The following is a 27,342-nucleotide window of genomic DNA, read 5'->3' on the forward strand; positions in this document are numbered from 1 at the left end:
CACACACACACACACACATCTGAGTTGTGCTGAGTCATTACTTACAGAAAACATCCTAAGTCTGACTTAAGCAACAGAAAGGGACGCAGTGACCCACAGCTAGGCCACTGGTTTCCTGGTCCTTTCAAGTTTGTGTGGCCAGCTTCAGCCCTGTGGGCTGACAATTTGTTATTGCTTGAGAAAACATTCAGAGTCTTGGAGTTTATATTTTTAACCAAAACTTGAATAAACCCTAAAACAAATCAAGGATCCATCGGTGACTCAGATCCTGACTGTCCTTTACAGTGAGGCTTGGCCACCTTCCAATAGTTACTGGGGCCACACTCTGATCCCATAAGATGGAGACGAAGCCCAAGACACAACCCTCGCTCTGAGGAATCCTGAAACCCGACCGGAGAGATGAGACCATCATGTATGCAGGTCACAGAGATGGTAGTGTGTGATCACAGTTCACTGCAGACTCAAACGCCTGGGCCCAGGCAATCCTACCGCCTCAGCCTCCCAAGTAGCTGGAACTACAGGTGCGCACCACCTTGACCAGCTATTTTTTAAATTTTTTGGTTGAGATGGGGGTCCCACTGTGTTGCCCAGGCTGGTCTTGAACTCCTGGCCTCAAGCGATCCTCCCACCTCAGCCTCCCAAAGTGCTGGGATTACAGGCACAAGCCACCACACCTGACCTACACATTATCATTTTAATGATGAGAAATCAAAGTCTACATTTATAAAATTTAAGAAAACTCTGGTCTCATTTCATGAAAATGTCTTTTGATTGCAAATATGCAAGGAAGGTTGTATCTTTATTACTGGTCTAAAAAAATCAATCCAAGTAATAATGATTGCCGATCTTTATTGAACCCATATTTTGTTCTAGGTAGTCTTCTAAGTTTTTCACATGAACGTTTTGACGTCATCCTCACATCAACCCTATGGGGTAGATAACATTTTAAATTCCCATTTATCAGAGGAGAATACTGAGGCATAGAGAAATTAAATAATGTGCTCAAGGTCACATAGCCAGTGAATGCCGTAGCCTGGTATTCCGGCATCTCATTCCAGACTCGGCTGCCTGGTAGCATATTCAGAACAGTCTCAGAAAAGGTATTCTTTTGACATCAGACTGTGCCAACCTAACCACAGCCAGATACTTTTGACATCACATTTAGATGTAAACTTTCACTGTAGGAGATCATGAGTTGCACATACGATTATAAGCACAAACATGTATGTGTCCTCTCAGAACATATTTTACAAGTGGGCATCTGCATGATGCTTCCAATAATTTGTGATATCAGCACCATGGAGACAGGATGGAAAAGTTCTCCTGGAACTCCCCAACCCCCAGGAGGAGAAGCACAGTGAAGGGAGTGATCTAGAGGCCTAATGGGTGAGGTGGGGCACATTGCAGAGGGTGGCATAAAACTAGCAGTGGCGGAGTTTCACTCCAGTGGAAAGAGGGGTGATGAGAGTGGTGTGGGAGAAAAGTGAATCCTGCAGCACCAGGCCAGTTCCAAGGAGGTGCTGCTGCAGCAATTTTGTGGTAAGAATGGTCCATCGAGAGCAAAGCAAAGGACCTGGGGCTTAACCTGACTCGCCAAGGCCAGCTCAGGATAAAAAGAGATTCCAGGCCAATGGAGGGAAAAAATCTGCACTCATTACCTCTGAGATCCCCCCATGTGTATACCAAGGTACAATTGTATTCACCAGTGGAAAAGTATGAAAACTCTAAATGAAATGCTTTATTAAACGTTAATATTTACATGGGCATGAGAAATATTTTTAAATGTAAAGGAAATTCTAAGTTGTTAAATAAGATGTCTCATTTCCCTATTCTATCTTATCTTATGTTCTCTTTTATATCATATACACATTTACATACAGTGTGTATGTGTCAGAATGTTCATGGCAGCAAGATTGCTTCGTCTGATACTTAAAACATTAAATGAGGGTTTCCTCTACTTCAAAGTGTTCAAATTTATTTTAATCACTTACATTTTTCAGCTGTCAAAAACGTGGAATATAAACAAATTTAACCACTTGGAAATGCTTACTTTGCTGCTCATCAAATAATAGCTTGCTGCAACTTTAAAAGATTCTATGATTCAGCGCATTTTCCTTTAAAATAGGTCTCCCAACCTGAAATTAGACAGCACTCAACCTTTAAACTTGGAACACTTTGTAAACTTTTAAAAGGAAACTCTTCTTTAATGGTTCTATGAAATCCAGTCAAAGAATGATATGAAATGAATCTAATGGAAAGTCTTTTCTTTGTTGGAGAAGCGGTCAAAATAGAAACTTCTACAAAAGGACCGAATCACCCACAATGCTTCAAAGACTCTTGCGAGTGATTGTAAGAAAATCAGTCTGGATGAAATTTGGAGAATATTATTCCTAATGATCACCCCCTTCGAGGCCGTGAAAGGGCAACATCTAAAAGATGAGAGGAATTGCTGATAAAACGTAACTCACGGCACTTTTGCTCTTCTCCATCGTAGGTGCTGACGGCCACCCACCATCATCTAAAGAAGATAAACTTGGCAAATGACATGCGGGTTCTTCAAGGCAGAATAATTGCAGAAAATCTTCAAAGGTACTCATCAAATTTTTATCTCTAGCTTAAACCAAGGGCCACCTGGGCACTCTATGTCACTTGAAGAGGGGAACATTTCACGGATGGGGAATTGTTAAGAACTGGCAGAAACTGAAGAGTCAATGGTCCTCTACCTTCCCATCACATTCTCATTCTTGTTGGCTGAGGGAGCTAAAAGGGGCCTTCCACGTGGCAGAGCCATGTCATGAAATCAGTCCTAAGAAATGTCCGAAGAACCATCTGTAAAATGGGAATCTAAACAATCATATGACTATTGACATATTATTAGCTGTTCAAGAAGGAAGCTCGGGGGAATTAGGGGGCAGTGTGGTAGGCCCATCATCCACAACGTACTCCACAATGTCAGGAGTGAAAACTGTACCTGATTTATTCACAGCTTGTCTTCACAGTTTCTTTCCTTGGCCAGATAAACATTAGTGGCAAGAGCTTTCATGGAGCCAGGGAGCATTGTGGCAACCCATCTCAGCAATTTCACCTTGGTGGCAAAAACTTTTTTAGGTGTTGGGTTCGTATGAGGGTACAACCCCATAAGCCTTTTTCAAATGTCAGCTTTGAGAGTTGCTCCCCTTTGCCCCAACCAAACTAATGCAAGTAAAACATTTAGTTCCTCTTGATTTCATTAGTCACTCTTCAGAATCATTGCTATTTGCTTGATTTTTTTTTCTTTTCTTCTTTTTCTTCTTCTTTTTTTTTTTTTTTTTTTTTTGAGAGGAAGTCTCCCTCTGTTACCCAGGTTGAAGTGTAGCGGCATGATCTCGGCTCACTGAAACCTCCACTTCCTGGGTTCAAGCGATTCTCCTGCCTCAGCCTCCCAAGTAGCTGGGATTACAGGCACCTGCCACTGCACCCAGCTAATTTTTGTATTTTAGCAAAGATGGGGTTTCACCATGTTGGCCAGGCTGGTCTTGAACTCCTAACCTAAAGTGATCTGCCTACCTCAGCCTCCTAAAGTGCTGGGATTACAGGCATGAGCCACCGTGACCAGCCTGCTTGATTTTTATTCTAAGCCTTCTGTTGGCCCAAGTTGGCTTGGAATAAGTCCTGTAATCACCAAAACGTTCATGAACCTCACCCAAAAAGCAATGTCTTCAAGTCTGGCCTGAATTTCAGGTTTGCCTTGGAGAGTTGTTTTATCCAGCTTCTCTTTCTAATACTTACGGAATTAAACATTTTTGTCTTCATTCTACAAGTTATATGTGAAGAAAGTGAATGAATAGTTCAAAGTGTATGGGAGATAGGTTAGTTCTTTGACATAAAGTTATAAGCATTAGCAGTTTTTCTAGAATTCTTGGAACTTTGTCTGAAGATGGCATGGGGTATTAACCCCAATGGCTGATTACAACACTGTATCAGATGCTTGTCATAAACGAGCTGAATCCACAGTAAGAGAAGATAAGTTGAAATCCAGGTCTCCTTACTTCAAAGCTCTAACATGAGAAGAAAATATTCTAAAACAGAAACCTCAAAAGATAAATGTTTAATAATTCAATGAACGAGTTCATTGAATAAGTAATAAGTTCAACGAATAGAACTGGAACTTCTCAAGAGTTATTTATCTTCTTGAATCAGCTTGTGAACATTTTCTTTGTGAAACTCTAGCCTGATGCATCAACTTTTATGTTGGAAAAACCGAGGTTGGCCTTCGGTGCCATGCCATTCAAAATTAACTGTAGATGAGACTGGAAAACCCCTGATACTACAAGAGCACCCTTCCTTTCCAAAGAGGTCCCTGAGGACCTGATTTCTCAAAGTATCTTTCTTAGTTACTCTTGTGCCATGAAGAGGCCATTCCCCCTCCCACCCCCACCCCCAAAAAGGAATCTTCCTCTGTCTCCAGGCTGGAATTCAGTGGCAAGATCTTGGCTCACTGCAACCTCCAACTCCCGGATTCAAGCGATTCTCCTGCCTCAGCCTCCCGAGTAACTGGAACTACAGGCATGCGCCACCATGCCTGGCTAATTTTTGTAATTTTAGTAGAGACAGGATTTCACCATGATGGCCAGGATGGTCTTGATCTCTTGACCTCGTGATCTGCCCGCCTTGGCCTCCCAAAGTGCGGGATTACAGGCATGAGCCACCGCACCCATGAAAAGGCCACTTTTCTACAATGCTATGTTGTTTATTAACTAGCTGGTAATCTTTCATGTTGCACTTTTCTCCCCCTAATGTGTGATTTCACCGCTGTTATGTGTTTTTCACTTCTCAGCACATCTTTATTATGGGAAAACACAAATAAGTGTCTAGACTGGGCACGGTGGCTCATGCCTATAGTCCCAGCACTTTGGGAGGCCGAGGTGGGTGGATCACCTGAGGTCAGGAGTTCAAGACCAGCCTGGCCAACATGGTGAAACCCCATCTCTACTAAAAATACAAAAAATTAGCCAGGCGTGGTGGGGCACACCTCTAATCCCAGTTTATGAAGAGGCTAAGGCAGAAGAATTGTTTGAACCTGGGAGGTGGAGGTTGCAGTGAGCTGAGATCATGCCATTGCACTCCAGCCTGGGCCACAGAGCAAGACTCCATCTCTAAATAAATAAATAAGTAAATAAATAAATCAATAAAATAAGTGTCTAACGTTGGATCATTTAGATTCACTTGCTCAAATTTAACATGCACAACACTTTTCTTGAAAATCTGTGGATTCTGTATGAGACCTGGTTTCAATCTCCTTTTTATTTTATCTTGGGACTGGAAAATTCAAATTTAATGTTTGGCTTCAGAGATCTCTGCCCCTTCTCATCCAACTCGAGGATTTGAGCTGAATTAGATAAGCAGCCGAGTCACTTCCCATCACTACCTCTGTATTTGTATATCCACAATCCTCCTTCTAGTCAATTTTATGGAAAGAAATGGATTTTTTTTGTGTATGTGTTTGGTCAGTCACGTTTATAAAATAGGGACCACTGTACTGTACCTTACAGTTTCAGAATGCCACCCTGCGCATTTTTGATTGCCTCTCTACTCATGTCATTTGGGTATAAAGTTCTTTCATTTAATATTCAGAACTGCTTACCTGTAGCTCATTGAACTTGGCATAACCTCTAAAATACATAACCCAAGAGAAAGTACAAGGAGATATTATAAGCAAATCTCAGAAGCTGCCCAAGCATTTCCTATCTTTCAGATTGCCAGATTATCTCTTGTTCCAAGGAGAGAGAGGTTGTATTCACATATGAGAAGACACCAAAAGGACAATTAAATCTCACAGTTTGGGGGAGATTTTGAGGGTTCTTATCAAAAATGCTCACACCTGTGGAACAGATTGCTTTTGTGTCTGTGTGTGAAACCTGGTTTTCAGCTTAAAATACACCTGCCAAAATATGAACGGCCTTTATTGTACCTTCTGGACAATAATATTGCACTGTTGGATGAGGTTTGGTGCACACAGATGGGATAACTTAGAACAGCAACTATGTTGTTTGTGAGAAAATTAAGACTTTACCCAGCCTTGTTAATGCCTATTTGGGATGGAAAATTTTATAATAAGGATGTCTTAGCGGTGCCTGGCACTTTATTTTTAATATTATTTTAATTTTTAAGTTAAATTTAGTATATTAATTTAAATCTAGGTGGTTTTTAAAATGGCCCATAGACTATAACAGTAAACTAAACCTTTTCAAGGAATCAATATCGGATGTGGACCCTAAATTTATGCTTGTCTTGCTTTAAGTGCATGTTGGATACCAAGACAATGATAATTTGTCTTGCTGCAGAATACAGAGACCTATATTTGGGGGTCCTAAAAACTAGACTCTTTTCCTTTGTGATCACCCTTAGATATTTTGAAACATTTCTCATTGAAGAGGACAGTTTATTACACAGAATATCAACTCATTTAAAATTAGGTATTTGTTGTAAAAACTATATGACAGTTGCTTTAAGAGTTTTTTTTTTTTAAATCAAACACTTAACCCAAACCAACTGGTCTTTTCTTTATAAATATATACTAAGTGGAATCATAGAAAATTGCTTCTATTTAACTATTGTTGACCTACAAAAGCAGTAATTTCATAGCCTTCTATCTAATATTTTACAAAATTGGAAGCATGGAGAATGTACAATGTTTATTGTCTTGTTTTCACCTACCTTTGTATCAAAACAGTTCATACAGTTTCTGCATTGTCTTTTAGTTCTTTTAAATTTGTGTATTGTGTTCCATTACATGGATGTGGGACATATAAGTTGCTCATACTTTTTCTGTATAAGAGAGATAACACTAAACACACACACACACACACACACACTCAATCAATACCTTCCTTCGTATAACCACTCTGTTTAGTTGCATTTTAATGATGGTTTTTAAATTGTCTTCTCCTGCACCATCCTTTTATCTCTTTGAGACTAATCACTTTCACATGTGAGACTTCAATACAAATCTAAGTGATAAGCAAATGTTAGTATGTACAAGCACACACATTTGCACCCATGTATGTACATAGCTAAATGGATCTGCTTAGACCACAGTCCTCAAAGCCAGTGAGCTTATGTTTAAAGAAAATGCCAAACTCCAACTGGAGGAGAAATATTGTGCCCATCAGGCTGTGCCATCTTTTGCAGGCTCCTCTCTCTTCCTTTCTGACTGAGACCTGTCCCAGCAGATGGCTCTGTCAGTATGCTTTGGCTGCCAATAAAATTGTGCTTTGCCTGATATGGCGAGGAAGCAAACTCCAGAGATGTTGACCGACCCAAGGAAAACCCTTTGCTCTTGCTATAATGATACATTCAGGCAGGAAGTTAAGAGACAAATAGCTCTTCCCCTGGCAAGGAAAAGAGTTTAATTATGATGAGGGTGGGGACTGGGGGACATTCACAAGTGGATATTAAGGAAAAAGAATGGGATGATGTCAATCTTTACTGAGACAGTCACTGAAATGAAATCAGGTCACACAACAATGGTCTTGTTCTATGCTCAAAAGCGCAAGTTGGTATGAGACATTACTTTGCCATGATGCTCTCAGGAAGGGCCTAAAATGAAATTAGGTCACACAACAATGGTCTTGTTCTATACTCAAAAGCACAAGTTGGTATGAGACATTACTTTGCCATGATGCTCTCAGGAAGGGCCTAAGGGGCCCTGCTCACATGAAACTATTTCCCCAAACACCTTGAAGACAGGTCAAAAAGTGCAGAATCATTCCATCCAGTGCTGGAATGGCCCACACTGGGCCAACATTTGTTTCAGATCACCATGCCACAGTTTTGGATGGAAAAAGTGTCTGGATTCTTACAACAACATGAATTCAAAGAAGCAGAATGTAACTGTTCAATCTGGTATCAGGCCAGATGTTTTAAATTGGTTCCTTTTTTGTAGGATAATTTTAAATGGCATACTGAAATTAACATGGAATATATTCCTCAGGAGAAGGTTTCAGGAAGTCACTTCCCAAGAAGAAATACTGCCTTGTATCATGGTAGAGAATTTGTAGGGCTGATTAATTCCACTTACAGAGGAAGCATTTGATCTATGTTGATCTTGAGTCCTCAGTTCCAATGGCAAATATTCCATTTTAGGTTCCTTTTCTCAATGGTGTCCTAATTTGACCGCATTTATCTGCTTAGATTTCACAAGAGTACATCATAATTATAACTGAAGATTAGACTTTCTAAGAAGCCATTCCTGGAATAATTAGGTGGTGGGGTCAAATCCTGTTACTAAGATTCTGTCATTATTGCATTAAATAGGGCTTAAAACAAATAAGCCATTGGCTGAGGCTTTTTTTGAGGATATTTTTACTGCAGGAATATTTATAATAGGAGAATTGAAATGCTATGGGCTTTTTACATTGGTATCTGCAGTTTAGAGAATTTGCAAAAAAATATTATTTTGTAGTAAACCACTGGCCTTCAGGTGTATGTACATATTGAGACATGAGGTCCTTCTCTCTCTTGCAGATTACATGAAAATGTAAAAAAGTGGATTACAGTGGAAATTCATATTTGTTTTATGACTTTACTCTCAAATTATTCAAGAACTTTGTGTCATAATCAGGCGTGTAGGGGAAGTTGAGATGTGTATGGGACAAATCTAGTTGAAAACTGCTTTGGATTGTGGCCATCAGAATGAAAAGAGGCACATTTTGAAGAAGCCCTTTTTTGGCAGATACTAAAGAAAACCTCAGGGATTCCTGCTACCCTTATTTTTAAAAAGAAGGTAATTCAGCTATGGGGTTTTTGAGAGGGGATAGTTCTTTTTTTTAATTTTTTTTTTTTTGGATATGGAGTTTTGCTCTTGTTGCCCAGGCTGACGTGCAATGGCACGATCTCAGCTCACCTCAACCTCCACCTCCTGGGTTCAAGTGGTTCTCCTTCCTCAGCCTCCCAAGTAGCTGGGATTACAGGCATGTGCCACCATGCCCAGCTAATTTTGTATTTTTAGTAGAGACGGAGTTTCTCCATGTTGGTCTGGCTGGTCTCAAACTCAAACTCCCGACCTCAGGTGATCCACCTACGTCGGCCTCCCAAAATGCTGGGATTACAGCCATGAGCCACCAGGCCTGGCCAGGTAATTATTTAAAAATAAAAAGTGACTAAAATATTTCCAAACAAATTGTCAGCACCATCAGAAGTTCTCAAGTTTCCAAGAAAATGCTTAATATTATTTTCTATTTGTTTCTTAGTAGCCTTTAAAGAAATCTAAGTCCATTATCTGTAGTTGGTTGACACTAGCACTAAAAATACAGGTGTAATTTTAAGCAAATTCATTATTTAGAAAGCAGATAAGAGAGTCCTGGTGTCTGACAATGGGATTCACCATAAAATTAATTTTAAAATTACTGGGTTTTAAATTTTTACCCAAAAATGATTTGATGCATTTCTGCATTAAAAACTGCATTTATTTATTACACAAAGTATGAATACCCCAGGAGATTAAATCCATCCTGCCCTACCCATGGGAGCCTGATCTAGCCCGAGATATAGGCGTGATGATGCCCAGCAGGACACAGTGGCCATAGGAGAAAGGTTAGCAGCCACTCAGAGCGGTCAGCATTGTGCTGGAGGGATTGTAGGTATTGTGAGTAACTCTCTTGATGGTAAGTAGGTATAATATAATGAATCATAGAATTCTTCTCTCCAAAGAACACTTTGCTTAGAGTCAAGATATCGGCTCTGGTTTTAGGCATCTAATTTACTCTATAATTTCCTACAAAATTAGAATGTACTTGTCCCATTTCCCTCACTAGGATGTGGTAAAGACCAAGAACATAAAAGCACTTGTAGGGGGAGTAGACATATGAAGCCACTCAAACACAACCGATTGTTATTGTTGTAATATTTAAAGGATAAGTTATTACATGGTGATCATTAGTTCCCATCATAACTGTGCTATTCCCATCACCTTATTTCTCTCTCATTATCCTTTCAGTTTTACGTCTCTGCCTGCCAGTAAACCAATCCCAATGTGTATTTTTTTAATGGTTGGCAAAAATTCAAAAATGTTCTTGAAAAGAAGGAAGGTCATACAATTGCCAGGATTATAACTATGTATTCAGTGCATTAAAAATAAAAAAACAAAATAACAAAATGAAATAGAATGAAAAATCTTTACTAGCTTAAGCATTGAAAATGAAAGTGAAAAATATTAGCACATTCTTTTTATATATACTTATTGTTGGAATTCAGCTAAAGGTTGACTTCAAATCATCTTTAGGATTAGAAAAAATTTCTATGATTAACTCGCTTGGGACAGGTGCTACTGCTTTTAGTATTTGTTGATTGGCTCCCATTGGGCACTAAGGTGATTCAGAAATTATCATCAATTTGGATTCCTCAAACAGAGGCCAGAGACAAAAAGTGACATCCCTCCACTCACTGTCCGTACTTGTCACGAGGCTGCCTTTCTCACAGGGAAATACTCAATTTTCTTTTTGCCTTTTCTACCCCCAAGCACTGATTTATAGAGGAATTTCTTTCAAATGTCATATACAGTATCAGCTTAGTAGTCTTTAAGTGCTGAAATGTCCCTTCTGGGTAAAAGGAAAGGAATGTAGTTTACGTTTCTCATTTGGAAGTCCATTTAGGTTAAAGTGCTTTCTGGTTGTGGAAATATTAAGGCAGAGTTTGTATGACATGACTTGTGCATACATGTTTGAACAACTGTTCTAGTGATAGCCAACCCCTAAATGTGACAGACAATAATTCTGACTATCAAAACATTCATTTTCTTCTCTGTAACTCATGTAGCCAGTAATACTGTGTATGCACCTAGTTATAACTAGCTGAGTTATTGGCTTTTGTGGATGTCTGAAAACATACGCAGTGATATGTGTCAGGGTAATGCAAGAAAGAGCCTTTCCTACCTTAGGGAGACTTTGGGAGGCGTTCAAGAGTTATCACCCACAAAAGTGAACTTGTCTTCTTAAAATGGGAAGCTCTTTCTTGTTGTCCTAATTTAGAGAGACCCATGAGAGAAGTATGGTGTAATGGTTAGGAGCACAGATTTGGGAGCCAGACTGCCAGGGTTTTAATTCCCACTCTGCCATTTGCTAACTGTAACTTAATTTCTTTATGCTTCAGTATCCTTATTGGAAAAATAGGGGTCAGTAATACCATCAACTTCATTATGCTGTTCTGAAGATTAGATGATTTCAAATGTATAAAGGGCCCAGACAATGCCTAAAAATTAGTAAAGTGCTTTATGCATGGTAACTATTTGTATTTATAGAAATTCAAAAATCCAGTAATTCACAAAGTAGAAAATAATGCCTTTGTGTTGGGTTTTTTGGTGGGTTTTTTTTTTTTTTTTTTTTTTTTGAGACAGTGTCTCACTCTGTCACCCAGGCTGGAGTGTAGTGATGTGCTCTTGGCTCACTGCAACCTCCACCTCCTGTTTTCAAGTGATTCTCCTGCCTCAGCCTCCCAAGTAGCTGGGATTACAGGTGGGCACCACCATGCCTGGCTAATTTTTATATTTTTAGTGGAGATGGGGTTTCGCCATATTGGCCAGGCTGGTCTCGAACTCCTGACCTCAAGTGATCCACCCACCTCAGCCTCCCAAAGTGCTGGGATTACAGACATGAATCACCGTGCCCAGCCTGATAATAATGTTAGTCCATACCATAATTACACACACACACACACACACATATTGTCAATGTATCAGGTACTCTGGAGAAACCTGTCTCAGGGCTCTGCACCCACCCTCTGGAAACTAGTGCTAGACAGGAGCAGGACTATGCATGTGCCTCACACATGATAGTAATAACAATACCTTAAACTTACATGCTTAAAATGTACATTTGCACACTTGTGACAGTTGTCGAGAGAGCTAAATGAAGCAATGAATGGGAAAGTACTTTGGGAATATATTATCAGCATCTGTACAGATGGAAAACCTTTTTAAAACCAGTTTTTAATTTTCTAATTTTTGATTTCTCTTTGGATTTGTTTACCCTTTGGTTCAGATTTTTTTCTCCCATTCAACCATGGTTTGACAAATACTAATAAATAACAACTAATAATCTTGAAAATCCAATGAAAAGACCCTCCTGATGGAGACTTTTAAGATTCAATGGGTTCAGATTCTGATCCCCAACAGGCTGGGTATTTTTCCTCTGGTCTAGCATCTCCCTTAGTACAGCATCACAGAGCTACATACTGAGCTCCTCAAAAGAATAAAATAGATCTGCCTCATCGAAACATCTGTGGAGACTTAATTTTTTAGAGCCATTTTTGGTTCACAGTAAGATTGAGAAGAAGGTACGGAGATTTCCCATATACGCCTGTCCTCACACATGCGCGGCCTCTACATTCTCAACATCCGTGGTGCATTTGTTACAATCGAGGAAACTACACCACACATCATTGTCACCCAGAGTCCACAGTTTACATTAGCATTCACTCTTAGTGTTGTTTTTTCTATGGGTTTGGACAAATGCATAATAACATGTATTATCAGAACATTTTTTACTCTTTTGTTGGCAAGTTATATACATTTAATGACTTTTTTACAGCTACAACTATAATTAGCCATGCTATTTACATGATCTAATTTTAAAGCTCCAGGTTAAACACGGTACAGGATAGCACCCTGCCCTTCTATTTTGCCATTATTAGGATTCCCTTGTTGAAAGATGAAAATAAGATTCATAGAGAATGATGAAAAAAAAGCATCATCAAGAGAAGTTTCCTAAGTATTTTGGAGATGTTTCACACAGCACAGAACACTAATTCTGCTTGTATTTTATATTTTGAAAAAATACACTTTATATTTAAAATTCAAAATTCAAGTCACGTATCAAATGTTGCCACAGGATCTCAAAGTAACAAACTCAGTGTTCAGTTTCTCTACTTCTCTTTTCTTTGTCTGTAAGTATGTGAGAGTGCCAAGGGCTGGCAAGTCCCTGCTCCACCAAAGGGAGAGTAGAAAAAGTGCCTCATGAGCGAATATTGTAGACCCCATTACCCCACCAACATCTATCAAGTGAAAGTTAAAGGTGATCATCGGCATTGCTTGAAATGAACAACAGTGCAATGGCTTCTCATATGTACAGAATCCAGTTCAAACCTTTTCAAAGCCAGTCAAGGGCCATCGGTATGAGGAAAGAAATACAGTATCGTAAAACGACAATGGAGAGACTCCACCACTTGCTTGCTTGTGAATCTGGGCAAGCTGCATGTTCTTTTGGGCCCCAGATTGCCTTTCAGTAAAATGTGGATAACAGTATTTACCTCATAATATTGTTGTGAGGGACTCACAGAGAAGGTGTGTGCAGAATGTCAAGCCTAGAACCAGTCAGAGGGCATATAACCGAGAATCATTCACTTTTCCCCTTACCTTGTCTTTGCATGAGTGTTCTTTTGTCCTCCACCTCCCGACTCTTAATTTGGCCCTAACATGTCTCATCTTGGCTAGGATCTCCAGGTTCCCTACACAACACTCCAGACTGCTCTTGCTTCCTCAGACATACCCTTCATGGGCAGAGCCCTGCAACTGACATAGGCCAGAATGCCCTTGCGCCACATTTATGAAAAGTTAAAAATGTGATAACCTTTGTAAAATATTCCTAGATTCCCTTAATTTATTATTATTAACATCCAGAAATTACTTCTCCTTTTGACCTCTTATGGACTTTATACCTTAATTATGGTTCATATTTGGTGCCATACTATCATTTACATATCTGGGTTTCACATTAGATTCTGTGTGTTTTGAGACTAGGATATTATCTGTCTGTTTATTACTAGATTTAGCACAGTACTTTGCAGGTAGTTAAAACAATAAATGTTCATTGTTAATTTAAAAAACAAAGTTACAACTTAAATTTTAAAACACTGAGATTTGTGAACTGCCAAAAAGAGGCATCCATGCTTTGACTTGGGCCAATCCCCTTGTGGTAAATTTTAAAAATCACCTACAAAATTTTTCTTCTATTTGCTTACGTGTTTGAGTATCTAAAAGACTCCTGTGGAAATAGACCCAGAAATAAATATTGAGAAGAGCCTCTGGGCTGGCATCTGTTTTAGAGAGTTTAGTGAGAAATGCAGCTACATATAGAGCTGTTATGAAAGGCAAGGACTCCATGGAATAATGAATGAATAATCCCCAAAGCTCTTTGCCATACACCAATGTCTCTTAAAAGTAGCATGTTACAAAGTATCACTGTGAAAGACCATCAACCTTTGGTCATAGGAACACTACATAGACAACTTTAAGCCTCATGGCTAGGAAATAACAAGATACAGTCAACAGAAAAGCCACATCTATGATCAGGTGCCTGAAATGAGGTGATTTAATTTGAACAAAGCCCTTGTGAATCTCAGGGGGTGAAAAGGCCACAGCCACCACGTGTTGTTTCATCAGCTAAACTGGACTGTAGGACAGCCTGCCCATGCCCTTGGTGTGGCCAGAGTTTCCAACCAGACTACCATCATTTCAGCCATATTACAGAAAAGATTCCAACAGATGCTAATAGTTGAGAGACAAATAGTAACACACTCTTAATAAGTTTTCTGTGAAAAGGCTCTAAAATGTATTTTTTGTTGTTGTCTAAAAAGATAATGAAAAGGTAACAGTATAAGGGAAAGTTTCAGGAGGCTGGGGCTTTGTCCCAGCTGCATAACTAACTGATTGTGTGAACTTGGTCAAGTCACTTAATCTTTCTGGGCCTCCATTTCTCGTTTGTAACATGGAGGTGCCACGTTCTGCACTGAGATTGTTGACTGAACTCTAAGATTATGCTTTTACTGTATTCTACCCCAGATTGTATCACCTTGTATTAGTTCATTCTCACATTGCTTTAAAGAACTACCCGAGACTGGGTAATTTATAAAGAAAAGAGGTTTAATTGACCTACAGTTCTGCAGACTGTACAGGAAGCATGGATAGGGGAGACCCCAGGAAACTTACAATCATAACAGAAGGTGAAGGGGAAGCTGGCATGTCCTATATGGCTGGAACAGGAGGAAGGGAGAGAGAAGGGGGAAGTGCTACACACTTTTACACAACCAGATCTCATGAGAACTCACTCGTGGAACAGCAAGGGAGAAATTCACCCCCATGATTTGATCACCTCCCATTATGTTCCACCTCCAACACTCAGGATCACAATTCAACATGAGATTTGGGTGGGGTTACAGAGTCAAGCCACATCATTCTTCCTCTGGCCACTTCCAAATCTCATGTCTTTCTCACATTTTGAAATATAATCATTCCTTCCCAATAGCCCCCCAGAGTGGGGGAGTGGGGGAAGGCTGTTCCAGCATTAACCAAAAGTCCAAGTCCAAAGTCTCATCTGAGACAAGGCAAGTCCCTTCTGCCTATGATCCTGTAAAATCAAAAACAAGTTATCTACTTCCAAGATACAACCAGAGTACAGGTATTGGGTAAATGCTAATGCTCCAAAAGGGAGAAATCAATCACAACAGAAGGGTTACAAGCCCCATGCAAGTCTGAAACCCAGGAGTACAGTCATTAAATTTCAAAGTTCCAAAATAATCTCCTTTGATTTTATATCTCATATCCAAGTCACACTGTTGCAAGCAGTGGGCTCCCAAGGCTTTGGGAAGCTCTGCCTCTGTGGTTCTGCAGAGTACAACCTCCTGGGCTGCTTTCACAGGCTAGCATTGAGTGCCTGTGCCTTTTCTAGGTGCAGAGTGTGCATGTTGGTGGATCTACCATTCTGGGGTCTGGAGGACAGCAGTCATCTTCTCACAGTTCTACTAGGCAATGCCCCTGTGGAAACTTTGTTTGGGGACTCCAATCCCACATTTCCCCTCCATACTTCCCTAGTAGAGGCTCTCCACAAGAGCTCCACTCCTGCAGCAAACTTCTGCCTGGACATCTAGGCATTTCCATTCATCCTCTGTAATCTAGGTGGAGGCTCCCATACCTCAACCCTTGTCTTCTGCAAACCTGAAGGCCCAATACCATGTGGAAGCCACAAAGGCTTGGGGCTTGCATCCTCTGAAGCAATGGTCCAAGCTTTACCTTAGCCCCTGTTAGCCATGGCTGGAGTTGGAGCAGCTAGGATGTGGGGTGCCATGTCCCAGGGCTGCACAGAACAACAGGGCCCTGGGCCTGGCCCACAAAACCGTTATTTCCTCCTAGGCTTCCAGGCCTGTGATTGGAGGGGCTGCCACAAAGGTCTCTGAAATGCCCTGGAGGCATTTTCCCCATCGTCTTGGCTATTAACTTATTCTGCAGCCTTCAATTCCTCCCCAGAAAATAGGTTTTTCTTCTCTACCACATGGTCAGACTGCAAATTTTCCAAACTTTTGTGCTCTGCTTCCCTTTTAAATATAAGTTCTAGTTTCGGGGGTTTTTTTGTTTGTTTATGCAAATGAATGTACACTTTTAGAAGCAGTCAGGCCATATCTTGAACACTTTGCTGCTTAGAAATTTCTTCTGCCAGATATCCTAAATCATCTCTCTCAAATTCAAAGTTGCACAGATCTCTAGAGCGAGGGTACAATGCCACCAGTCTCTTTCCTAAAGCATAGCAAGAATGGCCTTTACTCCAGTTCTGAATAAGTTCCTCATCTCCATTTGAGACCACCTCAGCCTCGACTTAACCATCCATATCACTATCAGCATTTTGGTCACAACCATTCAACAAGTCTCAAGGAAGTTCCAAACTTTCACTAATTTTCCTGTCTTCTTCTGATCCCTCCAACCGATTTTAACCTCTGCTCATTACCCATTTCCAAAGTCATTTCCACATGTTCAGGTATCTTTAAAGCCATGCCCCACTTGTCTGATACCAATTTTCTTTATTAGTTCATTTTCACATTCCTATAAAGAATTACCTGAGACTGAGTAATTTATAAATAAAAGAAATTCAATTGGCTCACAGCTCCACAGGCTGTACAGGAAGCAGGGCTGGGGGAGACCTCAGGAGACTTACAATCATGGCAGAAGGTGAAGGGAAAGCTGGCATGTCCTACGTTGCTGAAGCAATAGGAAGGGAGAGTAAAGGGAGAAGTGGTACACACTTTTAAAAAAACAGATATTGTGAGAACTTACTCACTATTATGAGAACAGCAGGGGGCAAATCTACCACCATGATCAAATTACCTCCTACCAGGCCCCACCTCTAACATTCAGGATCACAATTCAACATAAGATTTGAGTGGGGGCAAAGAGTCAAAACATATCATACCTCTTGGATGAGAATAGTATCTTTCATCGAAGTTTTGTCAGGAAAATGATGCAATGAGAATAAAAAAATGAAAACACAAGTAATTTTTACTTTATTTTTTCTTATTCAAGCTGACCCTAGATTTATTTTTCAACAACTGAGGTAGAATATTTGTTGATACAGATGTTACTAAATAGAGGCAAATCCCTAGTTACAAACAGATACATTGCAAAACAAATACCTTAACAAGCTTCCTTAAAACCTAAGCATAAAATTTAAAGTTTTGGTGAGAAAAGACATTTCATGTGATAGTCTACAGCACCAAAAACATCTTCTCACCTGTGCTTATGTCTCCTTTACCCTGCTGTCTTAGTCCATTTTCTGCTTCCATAATAGGATATCGTAGACTAAGTAATTTATAAAGAAAAAGGATTTATTTGACTCATGTTTCAGGAGGCTGGGAAGTCCAAGAGCATGGTGCCAGCATCTGGTGAATGTCTTGTGCTGCATCATCCCATGGCAGAAGGGTGGAAGGGCAAGCAAGTGTGCAAGACATAGAAAGAATGGGGCAAAACTTCCTGCTTTTATCAGGAGTCCACTCTCATGATAGCCAACATGAGAACTGACTATCATGAGAGTGGGCTCCTGATAAAAGTCCACAATAATGGCATTAATCTGTTCATGAGGGCAGAACTCTCATGACCTAATCACCTCTTAAAAGTCCCACTTTGTAATACCATCACAATGGCAATTAAATTTCAACAGGAGTTTTGAAAGGGGCATTTAAGCCATAGCACCTGCTTTCTCAGCTTTTGTAAGAAGAATAAAGATTTCTCTTTTCCTTTTAAGCTAATTCTGATGATATATCCCTGCTTGAAATTCTAATGAGACATAAATTTAGGAACCAGAAAGTAAGGGTTTTAGGGGAAATTAAAAGACTTAAGGTAGAGAAAGGATATAAGGTTTTATCATTTAAAAGGCAGGTAAATGGGTGGGGGCAAAATGAACATTAATAGCACTGATGGAAGAAGCCCAGTAAGAGTTGAGTTTATCAGGTCCTGGGGACTTTAAACAGTAACTATGGGTAAGTTAATTTTAAGATATGAATAGAAAATAAGAGAAAAGGTATCTAGTAAAAAAGAAGTCAGTAGACAGCAAAGAGGAAATAGAAAACAGTTTCTCTATATTTTCATTTCTGTTTTCCTTGTGCATTTCTGCATCTTCCCTTTTCATTACCACAGACCACAGTCATGCTAACACTGATGAAAGAGGAAAGTGGGAGACTGATAAATCCTCCAAGTAATTGGCAGAAGGAAGAAAAATAATAAATGCACAAATGAATCAAGGAAAGTTATATATTTTACATTTATCATAGGCATATAGTTTGTATATTTTTGTTATAGCACTAATCACATTGCATTTATTAGGCTTTCAGTTAGTTGAGCTTTTTGGATCTGTGAATTTATATTTTTTAACATATCTGCAAACTTTTCAGTCATTATTTCTTCAAATATTTTTCCATTACCACCACCATCTTCTAGTACTCAAGTTACACTGTATGTCAGACTAGTTGATATCAAAATTGTTCCACTGAGACGGAATTCACTTTTTTATTAGCCTTTCATTTCAGATATTGTACTTTTCAGCTCTAGAAATTCTATTTGGTTCTTCTGAATAGTTTCCACTTATCTCTTCATTATGTTCACCTTTTCCTTAATATGCTCGAGCATATTTGTAATAGCCACTTCAACATTCTCATCTGCCAATTCCATCATTTCTGAGTCTTTTTCTCTTGACTAATTTTTCTCCTGGTTAGACCTCACATTTTCTGGCATTTTCACGTGTCTAGTAATACTTAATTGGCTACTGGAAATTGCAAATATTACATTGTTGAAGGTCTAGATTTTGTTTTCTTCTTTTAAAGAATATTGGGTTTTGTTCTGGCAGGCAGTTAATTCACGTGAGGATTAGTTGAACTAGACCTTTTAAAGCTTGTTTTTAAGTTGTGCTAGGTCAGATCTATAATGATCTACCTCTCAGGCTCATTGAGTCCTACTGTTAAGGCTTGACCTTTCTAAGGTTTCTACTTATGTGTGTTCACATAAATGCCTCATGTGTGATCAATGAGTTCTTCCCACTATAGCTAGTCAGAACTTGAGGGCCTATCGGCTATGTGAAATGTAAGTTATTCAAGGTACAGCCCCCAGTAATTGTCCTTTGGCCATCTTTGTAGTCTTACTCTACATATCTGTAGCTTTCATATTCCACAAAGGACTTGAGGGGACCCCATACAGATTTCTGGAACTCTTTCTCTTTATGTCTCTCTCCTCTCAAACTTTGTCCCATAAATTTCACCTCACTTCCCCAAACACACTCTATCCTCATCTCTCTTAGATTCCCTCTCTGTGTCATAGTCTAGAAAGTGTCTCTAGTGGAGCATATGTTACTTGTGTCCCTTCTCTTGGGTATCACAGCCTGTTCAATGTCTGAGAGTTGCTTCATATGTCACTTGTCCAGTTTTCTGGCTGTTTATGGCGGGAGAACCAGTCTGGTACCAGTTGTACCATTATAACTGGAAAAATAAGTCCCACCACATTTGTATTCAAACTTTGTTTCTATTTCTTTTCTCCCCAAGAGGCAGTGACACCCTTCAAGGCAGTGATACCCTTCAAGGCAGTGACAGGGCCTCATTCACCTCTGCATTCTCAATGTCTTATATATGAAGTATAGTATATATCAGGCATAATAGTATTGTTGAATAAAAGCATAATTGACGATTGTTAAACTAATCCATAATACTTATGGTATCTATATTTAAGTAATTGACATGAATATGTAAGTGTTTCTTTAACACGTGGGGTTTTTTAAGCAACTGAGAATAATCTATTAAATGACTGAATATATGTAAGTTAGAGATCAATGCTAGAGTCAGATTAGTTCTATGCTAAGCTTACATAACATTCCTTATAGCTGTAAGATGCTGGTGTCTAGAAGCAAAGATCACATTCATTCAGGTATCTCTAGGACAATAATGATGGGCTATTCTAGAATAAAAACTAGTAGAGCTGTTTTCAGCATTCAGTCTGTGAAGCTGACAAATAGAGTATCTACCTTCAGAGATTTCTGCCTCTACGCAAGCAAAAGGGTTAAAAACTTTCAGACCATAGTTTCATTTATGTTCATATTCTAAAGGACTATGGTGGCTTTTAATTTAAATAGCAAGATGCATTGAGTTGGTCTTTTAAAAGTCTGTGTAGCTATCTTCCTATAATTAAAAAGTAGACTCACAAAATAAGAATTACAGTCAGACTGCTATAAAGTTCAGATATTGGGAAGGAAAGAAGTCTTGCATTTTCACATTAAAGGTTTCTTTCTGAACTCTTAAAGCAACATCTGTACAAGAGGTTTCGTATAAGAAATATCTGCATCTGGAAGAATGAAGTCTTAAAAATCTATGATGCTTAAAATCTGTGGATATGGGCACATCTATAGATATCTGTACTTTATTGTCTAAAGAGTCTCTAAAATTCCAGTTACACACACACGCACACACACACACACATCACTGTACCTACTTCACAGGTCAACACAGGGTTCACACAATATTGTTATTATCAATCACACAGCCTTTTAACACTTAATCTCATTCGATCCACAGGATTCTTAAAATTCCCTTTTGTTCCTTTTTGACTATATTTCTCGCTTTTTCCAAAGAAAAAGAAGACTTTTTTAGGTTAAGGAACTCAGCTGTGAATGAGATGTCAACTCTATTGGTTCATTCTTCTAGTTACCTTCAGCAAGTCACTTTTTCATCTTTGTTCTTTGATTACACAACCTACCAGGTAGAAATAATAATTTGATCTCCACATGAGAGTTAAGAACTTCTGAAATTTTAATATAGGATAAAAAAAAACTGGTGCATTATGAAGAGAAATTTTTCAAAGTAATGACTGTACTTGTTTAAAACTAAGTGAAATGAAATGACATTTAAAGAAAAATGATTTAAGTTCATGGTCCCAAAACTATTTAAAAGTAAAGGTTTTATTTCACTGTGTTTTTTTCCAACATTTCCCCCTTTGGTTTACATTTGCTAGTTAAGAATTTAAAGTGAACCTTTGCCAAAGCCTCAGGTTCCACCTGGTTTGGGCTTGAAACCACATGAAGCCACTGAATTTTGCATAGTTTCCATTTGAAATGATTTATCAGCTTGGGTTCTCTTTCAGTGAGAGCCAGGTTTACATGAAACTTGGCCAAGCATTAGATGAACCTGCTCTGAGTTTTGATTTTATATCAGACCCTAAAATGAGGCCACTCACCTAATTCTGTCTTTCAAAAAGTTCTTCTTATAATGTCCCCAGAGTATACATAGTAGTTACTAGAGACTGAGGCATGGCAACACTTTCTTTCAGTATAATGTGGGGGGAAATTTGTCAGCTACTTGGAACCTATTCTAATTTGAAAAACAGACAGATTTAATAGAGGCTCTAGTGTCAAGCATGACACTTTAGGGAAAAATTTCTTTAGAAGTCTCAACAAAAGGATTTTCAAGTAAATAGCTCAGAAAGACCAGGTTAATTCATTTTTTTCCTTTATTTTTTCCTTTACTTATGCATTCATTAATTTAATAAATATTTATTGAGCATCTACTACATGCCCTGCCAAGTGCTTTTCTAGGCATAGGATACATTAGTGCACAAAATAATTAGAGATCCCAACTTTTGTAGGTCTTACATTCTAATAGCAGGAGACAGACGATAAGACTAGCCACAATATACGTAGTATATTAGAAAGCAGTAAGTACTATGAAACAAAAGTGGAGCAAAATTAAAGATCAGGGTGGGCTGCAGTGTTAAAGAGGATTTACAAGGAAAGACTCGTTGAGATGGTAAGATTTGAACAAAGACTTGAAGGAGTGAGGAAGTAACAACCGGATCTTGATGAAGAATGTTCTAGACAGAGAGAACAGCTAGAGTGAAAGCCCCAAGAGGAAAGTGTACCCTATATATTACAGGAACCATGGGAGAATATTATGTCAGAAATGGAGTGAGCAAATGGGAGAGTGGTAGGAAATGAGGTCAAGCAGGTCACAATAGGCTAACACATGACCTGGAGGCCATAGGAAGGACTTTGGCTATTTCTCTAGAAGAAAAGGAAGCAACGGCAGGATTTTGCACAAAGGAAACATACATTCCAACTTATAAGAATATATAAGTTCAAAAGGCTCTATCTATCACATTGTGGTAGATGATAGATGGGCCAAGGTTAAAAAAAAAAAAAAAAGAAAGAAAGAAAAGAAAAAAGAAACATTAAGAGGCCATTGAAAAAGATGAGTGCTTTGGATTTAGTGACAACAATAGAAGTAGCAAAAGTAGTCAGATGCTACCTATGTTTTGAAGATAGAGCCAACAATATTGCCTAATCAACTGGATATTAAAAAGAGAGAAAAAGAAGGACAGAGAGAGAGATAGGGAGAGAGAGAGATGGATCATGGACAATTTTTCTTTTTTTTGAGACAGTCTCACTCTGTTGCCCAGACTGGAGTGCAGTGGAGTGATCTCAGCTCACTGCAACCTCTACCTCCTGGGTTCAAGTGATTCTCTTGCCTTAGCCTCCCAAGTAACTGGGATTACAGGTGCCCACCACCACACCCGGCTATATTTTGTATTTTTAGTAGAGATGGGGTTTCACCATGTTGACCAGGCTGGTCTTGAACTCCTGAGCTCAAGTGATCCACTCACCTCAGCCCCCCAAAGTGCTGGGATTACAAGCATGAGCCACCGTGCTCAGCCAAAGACGAATTCAGGATGCTGGCCCAAGCAACTGAAAGGACAGAGCTGCCATCAACAGAGATTAGAAAGGCTGTAGTTGAAAGAGTTTTGGGGAGATAGATAAGGAGTTCAGTTTCGGAAGTTGAGTTTGAGATGTCTATTAGACCTTCAAGTGGAAATATCATTAATTAGGCAGTTAACTTGATGAGAGTCTGTATTTGGAAATAAAGGTTTGCATTTGGAAGTCATTAGCATAATGTCAACAAGTATGTGAGTATAGACAGGGAAAAGCACTAAAGTCTAACCCCCAAAGTACTCCAGCATTCAGAAGTCAAAGAGAAGAGGAGAGAAGAGCTCCAGTAAAGTAGGATGAAGACAAAGGGGTGGAGGAGTTTTGGGTGCCTTGGAAGCCAAATGAAGACAGTGTTTCAAGGACGAGAATGTTATCAACTGCGTGTGGCAGTATGATGAGGATTGAAAACTGATCATTGGATTTATCTACTGGAGGTCATCGGTGACATGTATAAAGGCAACACTGGTGAAGTAGAGAGAGAGAGAAAGTCTGATTATTTAGGCAAAGATAAAGTGGAAGAAGAAAAAACTAAGAAATATAACAATTCTTTCAAGGAGTTTTCTGCAAATGGAGCAGAGAGATAGGACAGTAGCTGATAAGAGAAGCATAGTAAAATGTGTTTGACATAACCCCCTGTTTATATAGTAACACGAGTGATATAACTTTTAGGGAAAGCATGATGATCTGAGTGAAAGAGAAGAGTATTGCTGGAGCTGTGGTTTTGAATAGATGAGAAGAGGTGGAACCTGGCCCACAGGTAGAAGAATCAGCTTCAGACAGAAAGAATATGCAGAACCTATCTACTCCAATAGAAGAGAAGAACATACCTGTAGTGGAGTAGATGCTGGCAGGTGAACAAGCTGAGGAGTTGGGGGGACCTGTGGAAGTTCTCCTCCAGTTGCTTCTGTTTCCCCAGTAAAGTATAAACCAAGGTTACGAGTGAAAGTCAGGGAAGAGTGTGAGGAGGGATGAGGTGGTGTGAAACAGACATTTGAGAGAATGGAAGAGTCGTGGGATTAGGGCAATAAACTATGATTGCAAGGCGGTATTAGGGCCTCTTTGAAGTTCATGGGACTGAACATAACATGAGACCATTCAGGGGACTTCTGTGCTCTTCTCCAGGCATGTAGAGTTGCACAGGTGCAGATACCAAGCAGCCAGAGAGCTGGATTTAATTCAGGTTTGGGGAAACCAAGCAAGGATGGCGAAGTGACAGAGGGAGAAGGAGGTTGAGAATGTTTACAAAGGACTGATAATAATGACTGTTTTTGGAATTATAATTCACTACCCTCCCCTGATAAGGAGGAGAATTAAGACATCAAGGGCTGGTGAAGGAGTGGGAGGATCAAGGAGTGAAGAGCCCTGCCATGTCAAAGGATTGTTGGGGTTGGCATACTAAGAGCAATGATCAGAGTGGGTTGCATGGAACCAAGATGATGGAGCAGGCAGTTACTAGTACTCATAAGGGCTAGGGTTGACTAGATTGGCCAGGGAGTGGCTTGGGGAGAGAAGGGGTGGTCCAGAAAGGAAGAGGTAATGGTGCTGGTGAGCTCACATCCAAGAACTTTGAAATCTTCAAAAATTCAGACAGGAAGAAATGACAGTAAAGCAGGAGCTAAAATTATTTAAAAATTAGGGACAACGTCCTGGGGTCGGTGAATAACTAGGGAAGTAGTAGGCTATGTAATACAACAAGATTAGAGATAAGAAAGCTGAGATTTAAAGTGGACAATAGAGAGGGATGGAGGGAGGGAGAAAGGGAGAGAGAAAAGCAGGCCAGCAGGCTTTAAGAAAGATTTTGGCATGACACTGATTCATCTGTATGTTAGTCCATTCTTGCCTTGCTATAAAGAAATACCTGAGGCTGGGTAAGTTATAAAATAAAGAGGTTCAATTGGTTTACATTTCCTCAAGCTGTCCAGGAAGCATGGTGCTGGCATATGCTCCTGATAAGGGCCTCAAGAGGCTTACAGTCATGGAGGAAAGTGAAGAGGGAGCAAGCAAGTCATATGGTGAGAGAGGAAGTCAGAGAGTGAGCAGTGAGGTGCCATGCTCTTTTCAATGACCAGATCTTGCATGAACTCAAAGCAAGAACTCATTCCTGTGAGGATGGCACCAAGTATTGATGAGAGGTCTGACCCCATGATCTAATCCCCTCCCCCACACCCCACCTCCAACACAGAATCACATTTCAACACGAGACTTGGAGGGAACAAAAATCCAAATGACATTAACTGGATACACTCACATGTGCATTGAATCTTCTAGAGTTATGTTATTCAAAGATAGTATAGTTATAGACAAACCTGAATAAATCATTGCATTGTGTATAAAGTTACAGTTTGCCAAAATGTGATTCTTCCTCCATCAGAAGCTATCAAGGGGCCCAATAACATGCTGTTTCTTTTTTTATAGTGAAATAAACAAGAAAATCCTTAGAAAGGTGCCAAATGATACTACAGAAAAAGGAATCCAATTTACACATAGATGGTCTAGGCTTACTTTATGACAATAATAAAACAAGTATTTTCTCTAGGAAAGAGAGCTTAAATCTCTGAAGGACAGTGGATAGCTTTATAACGTATAATACTGGCTTTATTACCCTTTTATGGTTTTACATCTTCTCTTTACTTTGACAAAAGATCATTCAGAAGTGAACTTACTTCAATGATACCCACACAGACTTTATACCCCCAAAAGTAATTCATAGTATTTATCCTGGTGACAGGTCAGTGGAGATGATCAAATTTTTTTATTTTCATAGTTAAGCTATATTTCATTCTTGATGCCAGAGAAGAATTTTTTTAATTTCCTGGGAATCAGGAATGGCACTTTTGGCAGGTTCTGCACCAATTTGAGCTCACAGATGCCCAAAAATTGCTCAATGGGACTAAGTCTCATAAGTAATTCCAATTTTGTAGTGAAACAAATTCTATTTTCTTTTGGAATAAAGTAGGGAAACATGGCCAGGTAGAATTTCCCTGGAGTAATTTTCCTTTTCGTGTTTATGAATTATGTCTTTGCCCATGGTGAGCAGTGGCAAAGATGACAGCAGGTGGCTCACTTTACAAATCAGTAAACCAGAGGAAACCTTGGTTTGCAAGGAAGTTGAGTGGGGAGAAAGACTATTCAAAAGGAAAAGAATATTAAATAGAGAATTCCAAGGAATTAAGTTCTTGTTTGTTCGTTACTACAAATAGCAGTATTATAAAAACTGCAATAAGCCTCCCAGGCACCTAACACTATGCAGAGTGGATTTTGTGGACTTCAGCTGAAATGACAAATCTCAAGAATTAATTTAACAAATTTCAACGCATTCCTTAGATGTGCAGGATATCGTCTAGGCACTGAGGCTGTAGTGGTGGGATGTGGCCCACAGGTTCCACTCTCAGGGAGCTTACATTCTCAGATGACCACAATACTGCCCCCGTGTGAACTGAAGTTGTGACTGCAAGTGACAGGCACTGAAGTTCCTGGTGTGATTATCGAAGACTGCATCTTTAGAGGTTGTTGGAGGAGGGATGAAGAGTTTTTAGCACTTGGAACAAATTTCTTGAAGCTCTTCCGTGTAGTAACACCCTGGCTCTATTGTTTGGATAGGTTTTACACCAATTTGAGAATATAATACATTCTCTGAAAATGATTACAAGTCAATAATGAAAATGTGCAAGATCCTAAGCAGAACTGTAAAGTTTGGAAATGCAAATTGCTCATAACCAAATACCTGGCTTCTGCAAGCACGTGCCAGCTTAAGGACACTTAATACTGTAGAAGTATGCCTCAGGAACCTTCTCACCTACCAGGATTTTGAGTTCAACAAAATCCCTCTCCTATCCCGGCACAGAGCTCTTCTTCAGTTCCCTGTAAAGATAAGGGACTTTTCCCAAGGCTGTTAGCTGTGCTTTGATGCAAAAGAGAATTTAAATTTAAATTATTTTTATTTAAATAAAGATCAGTCTATTCTTAAATTTTGTTTTATGAGTCAATCTGTTCAAATGATGGACTTTTTATTTTATTAGTCAATTTAAAAAATCTTCCATTTCAAAATATTTGTCTCGTGAAGCTTATAGAAAAAGGCAGGCCAGGCATAGTAGCTCATGCCTATAATTCCAGCACTTTGGGAGCCCACGGTGGGAGAACTGCTTAAGCCCAAGAATTCAAGACCAGCCTAGGCAACATAGTGAGACACTATCTCTACCAAAAAAAAGAAAAGAAAGAAAAGAAAAATTAGTCAGGCATAGTGGCATGTGCCTGTAGTCCCAGCTACTTGGGAGGCTAAGATAGGAGGATCGCTTGAGCCCAGGAGGTGAGG

The 27,342-nt window shown here is 39.4% G+C and overlaps 1 protein-coding gene across 2 annotated transcripts in view; it reads left to right on the plus strand.

Moving 5' to 3' along the window:
* Nucleotides 1–27,342, plus strand: part of SULF1 (sulfatase 1) — a 226,228-nt gene that overhangs the window by 38,973 nt on the left and 159,913 nt on the right. For both annotated transcript variants that reach the window (XM_011976497.1, XM_011976496.1), the window contains exon 2: nt 2,495–2,589. The gene's annotated coding sequence lies outside the window, so the exon portion shown is untranslated. The remainder of the gene's footprint in view (nt 1–2,494; nt 2,590–27,342) is intronic.

The sequence above is a fragment of the Mandrillus leucophaeus genome, unplaced genomic scaffold (assembly GCF_000951045.1).
Source record: "Mandrillus leucophaeus isolate KB7577 unplaced genomic scaffold, Mleu.le_1.0 Scaffold167, whole genome shotgun sequence".
In the NCBI taxonomy this organism is placed as follows: domain Eukaryota; kingdom Metazoa; phylum Chordata; class Mammalia; order Primates; family Cercopithecidae; genus Mandrillus; species Mandrillus leucophaeus.